The following is a 15128-nucleotide window of genomic DNA, read 5'->3' on the forward strand; positions in this document are numbered from 1 at the left end:
GTGGCAGGTCAAGAATTTCTCAGTCTTAACAATTAACAGATTATCAAGTATTAATAGGTAACAGGGGAAATCCTAAAATTAAAAAAAAGTTTAAAATTTGGTAAAAAAACAGAAAAAAGAAGAAATAAATTAGTAAAACTAGAAATTAATGCAATGAAAATGGAAGTAATAGAAATAGAGGCATAAGGAAAAAAACCTCAGATTAAAAAATAACTGTCAAAGACAGAACAATATGAAAAAATTGGAAGTTTTGCAGCTGTAGTGAATAGATTTTCCAGAACATAGAATCAAATGACAAAGTTAAAAGTTTGGGAAAAGATAAGACCCATAGGTAATCAATCAATGTTGACATTTCAACAACTGCATAAGATGCATTACAGAAAGAGGAAAACACAAAAATTGAAGAGAAGAAACTCATCACTGAAATTCTATTGTATTTTCTAGAATTACAAAGTCTTCTGATGGAGAGGACCCAGTTATTGCCCGGCAGAGTGAGTTATAAAGACCCTTTCCCAAAACCATTGTGAAAATTCTGTAATTACAAGGATAAATAATAGATTCTAGAAACATTCAGTAACAAACCACAACAAGAGCAGGCAAACAAATAAAAACACACCTTGAAAAGAATGAGAATTAGACTATGTTAGACTTCATAACATGCATCACAGTTGAATAAATATCTGTGCCACTCTATTGTAAGCTGCTTGAGGTTGGCAGCTTTTCTGATTATTTCATCACTATGTTAAAATAATTCACACTGTTCCTGAGGCAGTATATACCATTAGTAAATATTTATTTAAAATATCAATATTTAATATTTGGAATGGACTTTGGCAATAGGCATGCAGTGCAGGTGTAAGAATCTTCCTAACTAGAATGTATGAAATATTGTATTTTATGACTGTACCTCTAGCTCCCATCCTTGACGCTCTTTTGCATTATAATATTGTTATTCCTGCACTAATTGTTGAACTCTATCTTTTACTCTCTTGAACCTGTTCAGTTTCTGAGATTACTTTGACCAATATAATACAGTAGAACTATTAGGTCCAGGGATAACCCTTAACTAATCTGTTTCTGCATCCTACCTCTTAAAACTCAGGAGTCATGCAGGAAGAGCCCATAGCACATATGAAAGGTAATAAATAGATCCATCCAGCTATACCACCTCTAAGAATTCTTAGCCAAGAACCAGCTATATGAATGAACCACAAGGGAAGTTGCTGTGTTGGTGTCATAAAAATAATTTAAAATATTTGGAAATGACATTGGTACTAGACAATTAGCAGAAGCAAGAATGTCCTCAGGATAACTGATGGAAGGTAAAAGGACACTGAGATGGGAGGCTGGAGGGATGATAATATGTGTCTGTGGTGGCAGAAAATTTAGCAAAACTAATGCCTGTGATAAGATGAAAAAGAAATATTAAAATTTATGAACATATGAATTGATTTAAAGAAATTGTTCAGGTGACCTTGTTTCTTGTAGCAGTGTCTGAAAAGATGTAGCTAGAGATAAACTAACAATAAAAACTTTCAATATTTTAGCAAATTTTATAGGACATATAGAGGGACTAGGAGAGCCTTTCCACTCACCTAAATGTTCTTAAGGTAAAAAACGATCTGAGATAAAGACTCAAATTCAGGATTTACGAGTAAAATGTGGCCTCAAAGTAATTTTGTAATGAAGTATGTAGCTGTGAGACCCTTGGCTAAGGTCCCAAAAGGATATAAGATGATTCCTTATAAACCTTTATGAGACAAATTTTCTTTTAAGAATAGGTCCCATTGATCTCTGACTTTGCACAATCCTTCTAAAATACTTCAACAAATAAATGCATAAAATATGCATGAAGATATGTATATATATATATATATATATATATATATATATATATATATATAATATATATGTAGAGAGGTAGATAGATATAAATATGTGTGTGAACTTTTATTACCAGGAAATTTCATATTGTAATATTCTAGACACTATCATACATTTCATTTCTCAAAGTACCCCATTAATTTTTAATATTATCTTGGTACAGAGATGAGGAAACTTGGATTCAGAAAGCATCAGTAATTGAAGTTCTCATCATCCTGGACAGCTGTACAAAAAGACTCTGTACACTTCCTGTGCCCATTATTCTTTTAATTAAAATCTGCCATACAGGGCATCCCTGGTGGCGCAGTGGTTGAGAGTCCGCCTGCCGATGCAGGGGACACGGATTCGTGCCCCGGTCCGGGAAGATCCCACATGCCGCGGAGCGGCTGGGCCCGTGAGCCATGGCCGCTAAACCTGCGCATCCGGAGCCTATGCTCCGCAACGGGAGAGGCCACAGCAGTGAGAAGCCTGTGTACGGCAAAAAAAAAAAAAAAAAAAAAAAAAATCTGCCATACAACGAGGCTACCACTTTTAAGTAAAGGCGAGAACTTCTAAAATGCTTAACTCATTAAAAGGAAATCAGAAAAGTCAGTCTATTGTTAACTAACGTCATTACTCTGTAACCAAAATAGTCAGTACTTAGGTGTATAATTTTCCCTTCGCTGTACACAAAACTATAATTCCATTGATATTGATGTTCATAAGCATTTTGCCTACCTGACATGCAGTCATAATATAATTACCTAAATAAACGTTGTGTGCTAATAGCACATCAGCGATGAACAGGTCAAAATCTGGTGACCATGTCTTTTTTGTATATGAATTACCAAAGTGCCAAGAGCTGATTCATACCCTGCACATAATTGGTTTCATCCAAGTGTAAAGCAAAAAATCTGCAGTCAGACAAATGTGATAGTAGTTGCGTGAGGCCCAAAATGTTTTTTGATAAAAAAGTTTTTCCAGCAGCTCACACTGCTTTTTTCAGCACCTGATATTTGTCATAATGTTCACAGCTATTTTGTACAAACTTAAGAGCAAGTGCAATATAGTTGTTTTTCTAAACCAGGAATGCAACTTTCCGTGATGCTTCAGTATTTATGGTCTCTGCTTTACATTTAGATATATAATTCATCAATTTTATACCTGCAAATGTTATTTTATGCATATTCTGTCTAAAACTACGATTGCTTTCTTAACATTAAGAAATGCTGTTTTGAAAATGATATGAAATTTTAATGGTTTTGTGTCACTATTTACCTGGCTGCCAAGATATGGTGCTGGGATCTGGAGCAAATGGATCTCTAGCTCAAGTTCTTTTTCTCCATGTTTTCATAGTCAGGTCTATATTCACATTTTTATTTTTCAGGTGACTTGGCAAATTTTTGGAGCCACAAACTTCATTTATTCAGCAGACACTGAAGTTCTGTTGACCATTTTCCATTTATATTATTCTTCCCATCACTGATTTTACACTATAGTGAGGCGTTGCTGAGTCCTGATCAATCTTTGTGAGTTGGAATTATAATACAGCACAGTAATAACAATTTAAAAAACAACTCTAACAAACATGAGTGCTAATTATACTAGTCTAAGATCAATTAAACCATATAGCTGTTTTAGGGCATGAGCAGCCTTTCAGGGTGTGATATCATTACAGGATTCTTGTGAAAATTATTATGTGTTTCATTTCAAATGGGTGAAATGTATATAAAATAAGAATTATTTAATCACATTGCAAGCCCCTAAAAATTGCAAACCCTTTCTATACCACATCACAAAGCATTAAGTGCCACCTGCAGTCCACAGACAAAATTTTGAGATCATACAGGGTACAGGCTGATTTCCATGGTGTATTAAAAGTCTGTGCTTTTTCAGATTCTTTTCCATTATAGGTTACTACAAGATTTTGAATGTGGTTCCCTGTGCTATACAGTAAATTCTTGTTGTTTATCTATTTTATATATAGAGGTGTGTGTCTATTAATCCCATACTCTTAATTTATCCCACCCCACCATTTACCCTTTGTTAGCCATACATTTGTTTTCTATATCTGTGAGGCTGTTTCTGTTTTGTAAATAAGTTCATTTCAATAAGAAAAAAAACCTTCCAAAAAAGAAAGTCTCTGCTTATTCTAATATAACATGGAAGTGAAAAGTGCTTAGAAATTTTACAGCAGAAGAGAGACTCAAATTATTTACAAACTGGATTTTTATGTGGAGGATGATATTAATATTCCATTAATGTTTATTTTTTACCATAACAACCAGTGAGGGAGTTAGCTTATTCCTTTAGACACAACAGGGAATAATACAACATGGCACAAAGGAAACCAAGATAACTCATCATTAAGATATAACCTAGTGGGCACATAGGTGATAAATGTGTATATTGCTGCCACGGTGTGCATTACAATAAAGACAACTAACCCAAAACTTTAAGATCATCATTAAAAGATACTTACCATGATTGTTTAACTAGACAGTAAATATATATCTGAAAAGACTAAACTGAGTCATCAGTTACAAACCATAATTTCATTCATATCCTTAGAGTATAAAGTTCTAGTATTTGAAAACAATTAGAGCTGTATATTTAGAAAAATTAGCTGTGCTTCAAAACCTGCTTTCTCTCAGTAGTTATCTGAATTACCAGCTACCAAGTTTGGGATTGTCTGTGATCATGAACAAACTTAAAAGGATTATGTCCCCAGATACTCCCATTGGCACTTTTAAATCTGTTTGTAAAATCTTGTCCTGCATAAAAATTTTCATCCTAATTAACAGATTTACAAATCTCATAGCAAATTTCACCAGACCAATTATTTAAGGGAACAAACAGCAAAAAATTATAATTCACTCGTTTATTTAATATTATACATATATTTCAAAATTAAAAATAATTCTTCAGTGATATCTTTCATGTAATATCAAACATCACCAAATAGTTTGCATGTTCTATTTACATAAATACTTTATTTTTTTTTAAGTTATTTATTTTATTTATTTATTTTTGGCTGCGTTGGGTCATTGTTGCTGTGCACGGGTTTTCTTTAGTTGCGGCGAGCGGGGGCTACTCTTCGTTGTGGTGAGTGGGCTTCTCATTGCAGTGGCTTCTCTTGTTGCAGAGCACGGGCTCTAGGCACCCGGCTTCAGGAGTTGTCTCTCGTGAACTCTGGAGCGCACACTCAGTAGTTGTGGCGCACGGGCTTAGTTGCTCCGTGGCATGTGGGATCTTCCTGGACCAGGGCTCGAACCCATGTCCCCTGAATTGGCAGGCGGATTCTTAACCACTGTGCCACCAGGGAAGACCTCTTTTTCTTTTTCAGGTGTGTAAAATATATTATTAGAAAAGCCTAGGTCTTTTTTTCATGGGACATTGCACAAATGTTAATGTAGTTTAAATTATATTTAAATTATTTTAAAATATTCCATATAAATATTGTACATATTTTTCTTAAAACAATGTTGCAAATAGTATGCATGTCCATACACAAACACACACACACACATATGCACACGCACATGCACACAGACACACAAAACCCACAAAAAACTGTGAAATTGTCTGGCTTCAGTGGCCTTTTATGATGGCTTACAATTGGCTCATCTACACAGGAGATATTATTAGTTTACACACAAAAACTGTTTCTCTCTTTAATTGTTGTGTTTCTACCTTGGGTAACCAAATGAAAGTTATATAATTAGAAACAGGTCAGTTCAAATAATGACAAAATACTTATTTTTCTCCTAGTGACAGTGTTTTATGGTGTTTGGGAAATGACATTTAGAAATATTCTCATATCATCACAAAGTTTAAATCATTCACTCTTTACAATTATAGTTTTTCCATATGGCTAGTGTCTTTTAATCATTTCACATTAAAAGGGAATATGTCCGTTTAATAAGTATTGTTGAAATGGTGTATAATAAAGACTTCAGGCAGTTTTATAGGTTCTGGACAAGAAATTATTTTCTATTTTCACTGTTTCACCTCACACGCTTTGATCAACCCAGGCTAAGTTCATTGTTGACTATGACTTCTATATTTTAATCTATCTATGAGTTTGCCTCTATTCAATAGTGTCTTCTGACTCCAATATAAATAGTAACAAATAAGTAAGAAGTAAATATGTTTTACAATACAGTTGGCTTTATAAAATTACAGTACTTGTTTGATTGTGTATTCCATAGCATTAGAACATTCCCTAATTACACTGTGCCTGTTAAAGCCACCTATCATAGGTAACAACTAATGAATGCAATGTTTGTAAAATTTGAGGTGATATTTAGATATTTAGATTTGTAGCAAAACTCTTTAGCCTTGTGTGGAAGGAACTAACCCAGGCCCCTCTCTTAGTTTCTGGTAGTCACGGTCATACTTCCTTGTAGATGGTTATCTTCTTCCTGTGTCTTTTCACATGGTGTTCTCCGTGTGTGTGTGTATATGTGTGTATGTATGTACAAAATTTCCCCTTTTTGTAAGCATACAGTCCTATTGGATTAGGGCCCACTCAAATGACCTCATCGTTTTTTCCAAATAAGGTCACATTAACAAGTACTTTAACATTTTTGTAGGGGAACACAATTCAATTTACAACACCCAGGAATCATAAAATACGTGTGGTATGTACAATTCTCCTTCAGTTAAAGACTTCAGTGTTATCAGATACTTTGCAAGAGGAATCAGACAGAGAGCAACAGGACTCTGATTGTGTTGAGAACAGAAGAACATAAAAGTATCTAACAGGTTGTAACTGAGAAGCATGTAGCATAATCTGAGCAAACTAAAACTGACAGAATTTTTCAAGTTCCAATTTATGGGTATTGTAAAGTAGGACCAGTGGTTTGGAAAGAGGAAAACCTGACTAGGGAATATGAATTCCTAAAACAAGCAAACAAAGGCTCCCTATGAGGACAAACTCCTGTCTTGAAGTGATATTGTTAGGAGTATAATCTAACTTCGATAGGACAGGGACAATAGGGGAAAGGAGAGAGATGGAACAGATAAATAATATGTCTTGTACCACAGTGTTCATTGTAGCACTATTTACAATAGCCGGGACATGGAAGCAACCTAAGTGCCCATCAACGGATGAATGTGTAAAGAAGATGTGGCACATATACACAATGGAATATTACTCAGCCATAAAAAGAAATGAAATTGAGTTATTTGTAGTGAGGTGGATGGACCTAGAGTCTGTCATAAGTGAAGTAAGTCAGAAAGAGAAAAGCAAATACCGTATACTAACACATATATATGGAATCTAAAAAAAAAAAAAAAAAAAGTTCTGATGAACCTTGGGGCAGGACAGGAATAAAGACACAGACATAGAGAATGGACTTGAGGTTATGGACAGTGGGAAGAGTAAGCTAGGACTAAGTGTGAGAGTAGCATTGACATATATACACTACCAAATGTAAAATAGATAGCTAGTGGGAAGCAGCTGCATGGCACAAGGAGATCAGCTCAGTGCTTTGCGACCACCTAGAGGGGTGGGATGTGAAGTGTGGGAGGGAGATGCCAGAGAGAGGAGATATGGGGATATACGCATGCATACGGCTGATTCGCTTTGTTATGCAGCAGAAATTAACACAACAATGTAAAGCAATTATACTCCAATAAAAATATTAAAAAAAATCAGTGTGAGTAGAATGCCACTCTATATAAAAACACAAATCTAAAATGTAAATTAAAATAATAGTATATATAGAGGGTAATAAGTTAGAGAGTGGAAGCATAGAGGTTAAATTTTAGATATTTAAAAACATTGTTTTTTTAAAAAAACACCTTTATTGGAGTAAAATTGTTTCACAATGCTGTGTTAGTTTCTGTTATACAACAAAGTGAATCAGCTGTATGCATACATATATCCCCATATCCCCTCCTTCTTGAGCCTCCCTCTCACCCTCCCTATCCCACCCCTCTAGGTCTTCACAAAGAACCAAGCTGATCTCCCTATGCTATGCTGCTGCTTCCCACTATTATTTTATATTTGGTAGTGTATATATTTCAATGCCACTCTTACTTTACCACAACTTCCCTTTCCCCCACCCCTGCTGTGTCCTCAAGTCCATTCTCTATGTCTGCATCTTTATTCCTGCCCTGCCACTAGGTTCATCAGTACCATTTTTTTACATTCCATATATATGTGTTCTTGATTTGGCTTTGGATACATGTAAGTATTTTAGAAAAATATAAATAAAACTAACTTTCCAGAAACACCTAAAATTAAAAACTTTATCAAATTTTTAATAATTGGTTCTAACAATAAGATACTGTTGTAAATCCAGATGGCAGTAAAATACAAAACATTGCTCAGTGACTTAAAAATACAGTAATTTGACAAAATCCCTAATGGAATTTACCCTATGAAAATAGCCTGTGAAAATGATAATAAACTTTTTTCAGTGATATGTTGTTGAAGGTTATGTCTGCATTGCTATACTGAAACTGTAATATTAATATTGTAGAATAAAGAAAACAAGTAGATATAATGAAATCTAAGCTTTTTATTCATGGGGGAAAGGTGATAGTGATGCAAGATTAAATATATTAAGTAAAAACTTTTACAATGAACTAGAATTAGAATTACAAGTATGAGCTTACTATGTTTTTCATGTTTTACAAAACATACATATTTCCTAGTTTTGTCCATGGGAAATGCTCATTAGCATCCAGAGTGTGGTATATAAACCTCCCAGAAGCATTTGGAGACTTTCCAAGACTTGGATGAAAATTATTGAAGAGTCAAGAAGTACCATGTCTTTTAAGAAAGCAAGAAAGCTTTCAAATACTGCTGGGTCATGTCAAAAGGACTCAGGCATCATCTAAAAAAGGCTCCCATAGGCAAAATTTTGAAAAATGCACATCAATATGAATAAAAAGTGCAATGGATTGACATTTTAAATATATGTAAACACATTGCTGATATAAGGACAAAAAAATCATTGCTTAACTTTGAAGGAAGCTAGAGAAAGGAAAAGAGGGGAGAAAAAGAAAAAATAGAACAGAGTAAAAGAAGGGAGGAAGGAAAAAGAGGAAGAAAGAAACAGAATATTATCTAAGGAGTAGTCCTGACAAATATTAAGCCTGAATATGATCATATCACAACAAATTTGCAGAAATGCAGAGATTAAAGGAAAATATTAAATGACACAGGTGGAATGAGAATAGCAAATTGCAGATTGTGGGGAACTTTTGAGGACAATCAATCCGATTTTGTCAGTAAATACATTTCAAGGAAAATCATGAAATGGAATTTACAGTTAAAAGAGACTAAAGAGATTGATCAAGTGACTATACGGCTTGGACTATATTTGAATTCTGATTCAAATAGGTAACTGTAAAAAAAAAATTTATGTGACAGTTTGAAAAACTTAACGCTAATTGATATTTAATCATTTTAATGAATACTTTCAACTATTTATGTGTGAGAATCAGTGTTTGCATTGGGGGGAGGAATCTGTATCTCTTCAAGATACATACCAAGATATTTACAAAAAATGTAGGTTGATGTTTGGAATCCCTTAAAAATAATCCAGAAGTGAAATGAGGTATTGGGTATTGTATAGATAAAATAATATTGCCAACAGCTGGTAGTAGTTGGAGTCAGCTGATGGGTAAATGGATATTTATTCTATTAATGTTTCTAATATTTAATAATATCTGAAATTTCTTATATCACAAAGTTGACAATATTTGTCCAGAATTATAAAAATATATTTATTTTGAAAGCAATATACAGTTGTATGACAGGAAAAATTGTCATTAGTTTAAAAGAATTGCTAATAGACACCAGTGGAGAAATAAACTAATGTCTTTTGAGCCCCAGCTATGTGCTAGTCATGAGACTCTATGTGTTATCATAGTCATTACATACACTATGGTCATGATATTGTTGCAATTTAAACTATTCTACAATGTGGGAACTAAAATACTGAAAAATTTTGAACAAGATGGATACAAACCACATGATTTGAAGATTATCTTGGGCCAGAGCATGATATCTGCAAAGTTGTTGTTCTTCTGTTATACCAAGAGATGTTTTCATCCTATATTTGAAGTGCTAATGGATTTAAAGGGTTGCATATCTCATTTCTAAATATATGCAGATATCTGTCTGAATTTTGTTCACTGGGTAATCTTTGAGTATCAGAACGTCAGGGAGGAAGAAATTTTCCTCTACCCTCTAGGTTCTTCTGTCTGGCCTAAGAACTAAACGATATGAGACAGATTAACATCAGAAAATCAAACAAAGGTTTAATAACATACGTACATGGGAGAGACCCAGGAGAACTGAGTAACTCACCAAAATGACAAACCATCTGCTTAAACACCATCTTCAACTAAAGACAAAAATGGTTGTAGGGGTTAATGGTTTAGGACTTAAAAGATGAGAAAAACAATTTACCTAGAGATGGAAAACCAAATGTTTGTTAAAACAAACGAACAAACAAACATTTGCAGGGCCAGGCCGAGACAATGGGACACACAGAGGAATTTTAACAAACAGACTTCACTAGGTTGCTCGCTGTCTACCGCACCTGGCTCTCACTACAGTTATCCATGGTGAGGGCTCCATTCCTGGTATGGATCCTCTATCTGCATTCCTCTAGGCAGTTAGGGAGAGGTCAAAGTTTCTTCCTGAATCTTTTGAGCGTTGATGGTTTTCAGCTCAAGGCAAATTTTTCTCCCCTACAAGAGTCATCTGAAAATTGTATTTCCAAGGAATAATTCAAGTCAACATAATTCAAGTTTACACTATTCCCAGTAAAAGCCATCAAAGACAGAAAAAAGAACTTTCTCACTCACACACTCTCGGCAGAAGATAAATCAGTAAAATCAGGCATTGTGAAGAATAAGTTGTCACTATATAGTAAATGTGGTAATGAGCATGCCCTTCCACTTTGACTTTCTAGTTGCATGTATGTATCCTATGTACATATATGTACAAAAATGACATGTACAAGTGTTGTAGTTGTGTTCATTGTTGAAATATTATCCATGAATAAGATAAAGATATATATATTTGGATTATCCAAATGAAGACTATAGAGGAATGAAAATTAATTTGATTTATATGTATAAGTACAAATCTACAAATTAATATTAAGTAAATACATACTTTGAAAAAATTTATGTAGAGAAAGATACCATTTACACAGGTTTTGACTACATGCAATTAGTACTTGATACTTTTATAGCTATCTGACCATAGAAAATGTATGAACAATGATGAAAAAGGGCATATTCCAATTAAAGCATGGAGAAACTCTAGTAACATGGGAAAGGTAATAAAATCAGTGATGGATTGAAAAAATATTTTAATGGTGTCTGTAATACCCAGTACAGTGTTAAATAGAAAGGGAGAGAGGACATTCTTGCTCATGATCTATTAAGTATGATGTTAACAATGGGTTTTTCAAAGGTGCCCAAATCAAGATTGAGGAAGTTCTCCTCTATTCCTAATTTTTTAAAATATTTATTTATCATGAAAGGTATTGGATTTTGTCAAATGCTTTCTCTTTTCCTATTGAGATGATTACATGTATTTTCTTATTAATATGATGCATTATACTACATTTTATCTTTTATTAATACAGAGTATTACATTGATTGATGTTCATATATTGAACTAATGTTGCATTTGTGGGATAAACCCTTCTTGGTTAGGGAGTCTAAACCAAATTTACATGTTGATGGATTTTTTTATGTTTCCTTTTATTTACTGAGGATTTTGTATCTGTTTTTAGAAAGAATATTTGTCAGGAGTTCTAGTAATGTCTTTTTCTGGTTTTGGTGTCAGAGTCCTTAATCTTTTATTTTTTAGAAGATTTTTTAAAGGATTTTTTAAAGGATTAGTCCCAATTCTTCTCTAAACATTTACTGGAATTTACCAATTACCATCTGGTCCAGGACATTTTTGTGTGGGAATTGTTTTATTTACTAACTTAGTCTCTTTACTTGTCATAGGTCTAGTTCTTCAGATATGAGTTCCTCTATTCTTTCAAAATATTTAAATGGCTCATTTAAAATTTTATACAGTAAATTCAATGTCTGCACTTCCTCAGGGACATTTTCTATTGACTGCTTTTCCAGTGTATGACACATACACTCTTCTTTTTTGTAGGTATTGTAATTTTATTTTGTTGAAAACAGGACGTTTCAAATAATATATTGGGGCAACTCTAGCAATCAAATCCCCTCCCACATAATTTGTTCTTATTATTGCTATTTGTACCTTTGGTAAGTTTTCTTAGCTAATAAAATGAATTTTGTACTCTTTGTTGTGTGGCTATTGAAGCCTGAGCATAGAGAGCTTTGTGTTCAACTAATGATTGGTCAGATATTTCCTTAAAGTCTTTGAAACAATAAGTCCCTGACGCTGTGCCAAGGGGATCTTTGTTTATTTGGAAGCTCACCTTCAATATTCTGTGGGCAGTTTAAAACTCTGCCTTAGTTTTCTCTTCCTGCTTGAGCAAAGCCTCATGGTTAGCCAGAAACAAAAGATGAGAAATATCTGAGGTCTAACCAGGGCATGCACACAGCCCTACATGTGTGTGTGATATTTTAGATTTTCAGGAATATGTCAGAGCTTTTCAGAGGCCCCTATACACAAGTTTAGTGCTGAGTGTTTGGTCAGGTCTTGTTTGCCCCAACTATTACTGTATTAAGTGTTTAGGCAGCTGTGATGCTCAGCAGTCATCACTGATTATTTTTGACCAATACCCAGGGGGAAATTTGTTCATGGTGATCAAGTTCTGAGTCAGGTCAAATAAAATAAATTCTGTGGGTGGAACTTACCAGGGAACTGCCAGGCAGGTCAGATAATGTAAAAATTTTCTGCACACAGTGACTTTGTACAGTTCCAAACCCATATTGTTTCCTCCAGTGTCTGCTAGGCTGCTAGTTTTCACCAGATACTGTGGTTGCAAGGCTTTTGGGCTACAAGGTCACTACAAGACTAAGTGAGAAGTTGATGGAAATAAGCCAAGTTAAAATGCCACAAATATCACTTTGTGTGCTTGCTTACAGATATCTATATCTATAGGTCTAGATCTATCTATCTATCTATCTATCTATATATAGTAGATATATACACAGATATAGATGTGTATACACATACACCACAAATTCCCCTCAGATTGTTGTAAGTCTGAGTTTAATGTTTAGAATTGTGGAAAAGTTTTTGATATTGATAATTTTCTAGTGTTGTTATTATTTTTATGGAGGATTGGATGTTCCAAGGTCCTTACTCCACTATTTGCACTGACATCATTCATTTGCTTTCCTTTTAAAAAGAAAACTCTATTTGATTTACTCGAGTATATACTGTGTCTGGTCTTGCTGACAATCGAATCTAATATAGACAGTTTTCAGTACACTGCCCACACAGTTTCTTATCTTTGATCTCTCTCTTCCTTCAAACTTCACTATAATATGTTTCTCCAGGTGATATTCTTAAAATAAGTTATTTCTTCTAACAAATAAAAATTCAGTATCTGGGTTTGTTTTTGCTGCTGTTATTAACTAAGAGCATTTATTAGTACAAAAAATAAAGGCACAGGGAGAAGTGAAGGCACTGGACCCTCTGGGAAATGGAGGGAAACTGGGGTTTGTTATCGAGCCTAGTCAGAAGTCTGATTTAAAAAATGAGGCAGATAATTAAATTATTCTCTGTGCTCACCTAGAATCAAGTTATCATTGGAGTTAGGCTTTGGAAGAAATTCTGTATCAGCTATTGTAGAATAAATCATGGAGAAATCTGGGACTGCAACATGAAGGAGCATTTTTGAAAGGCACTGGATAGTTTAAGAAGGAGAATGACAGCCTGGGAGGCTTATATGTTGGATGAATGCATACTAAAGCCCAGGGGCTTTCTAAGACAGTTCTAAAAGAATGTGTTAGTTGCAGCCACAGGGCTGAGATAGCTGAAAACAAAACATCAATTTTAATCCGAGGGTTAAGAAGAAGAGCTTTTGAGGGCACACTCTTGTCATAGAAGTTTTGTGAAAATAAGAGCGTATAAGAGATTCTTATGCTAATCCTGGGGATGTGAAAGCGACCTCAGAATAAGGAGGCTGCTCTGAATGCCCAACACCTACTGTAATATTTGTGACAACCAAAGACTCTCTCTTTCTTGCCTATTTGAGGAATCTATTCCAAAACCTTCCTTGAATAAAAGCACCATAAAGTCATTGAAAGGGGGCGCTCTTTTCCTTTTGCACTGCCCCAACAATCTACATCTCCCAAGAAACAACTAGAGTCACATATATGCATAACTTCAGGGCCACTGACTGTTAAACATGGAAGGATAAGCATTAGAGAACATACTATTGCAAAACTTTGCTAATTTTTTTCAATATATTTTCAAGAATAGATTCTAAGACTGAATAAAGAAGGACTTGACTTTTTATTAGGCTGAAAATTTTATTTGTGCTTGTAATTACAAAAACTGTACTGTGAAGGGAGAGGGGGAAGATGGCAGAAGAGTAAGACGCGGAGATCACCTTCCTCCCCACAGATACGTCAGAAACACATCTACACGTGGAACAGCTCCTACAGAACAAATACTAAATGCTGGCAGAAGACCTCAGACCCCCCCAAAGGCAATAAACTCCTCTCGTACCTGGGTAGAGCAAAAGTAAAAAGAATAAACAGAGAAAAAAGGATAGGGACGGGACCTGCACCAGTGGGAGGGACCCGTGAAGGAGGAAAGGGTTCCACGTGCTAGGAAGCCCCTTCGTGGGCGGAGACTGCAGGTGGCGGAGGGGGGAAGCTTCTGAGCCGTGGAGGAGAGCACAGCAACAGGGGAGCAGAGGGCAAAGCGGAGAGATTCTTTCACAGAGGATCGGTGCCGACCGGCACTCACCAGCCCGGGAGGCTTGTCGGCTCACCCGCTGGGGCAGGCGGGGGCTGGGAGCTGAGGCTCGGGCTTTGGTCGGAGCGCAGGGAGAGGACTGGGGTTGGCGGCGTGAACACAGCCTGAATAGGTTATTGAACCACGGCTGTCCGGGAGGGAGTCCAGGAAAAAGTCTGGAGCTGCCGAAGAGGCAAGAGGCCATTGTTTCGGGTGCACGAGGAGAGAGGATTCAGGGCACCGCCTAAACAAGCTCCAGAGATAGGTGCGAGCCGCGGCTATCAGCGTGGACCCCAGAGACGGGCATGAGACGTTAAGCCTGCTGCTGCCACCACCGAGAAGCCTGTGTGCGAGCACAGGTCACTGTCCACACCTCCCTTCCCGG

Source organism: Mesoplodon bidens, assembly GCF_964165515.1.
Source record: "Mesoplodon bidens genome assembly, chromosome: 4".
Lineage (NCBI taxonomy): Eukaryota > Metazoa > Chordata > Mammalia > Artiodactyla > Ziphiidae > Mesoplodon > Mesoplodon bidens.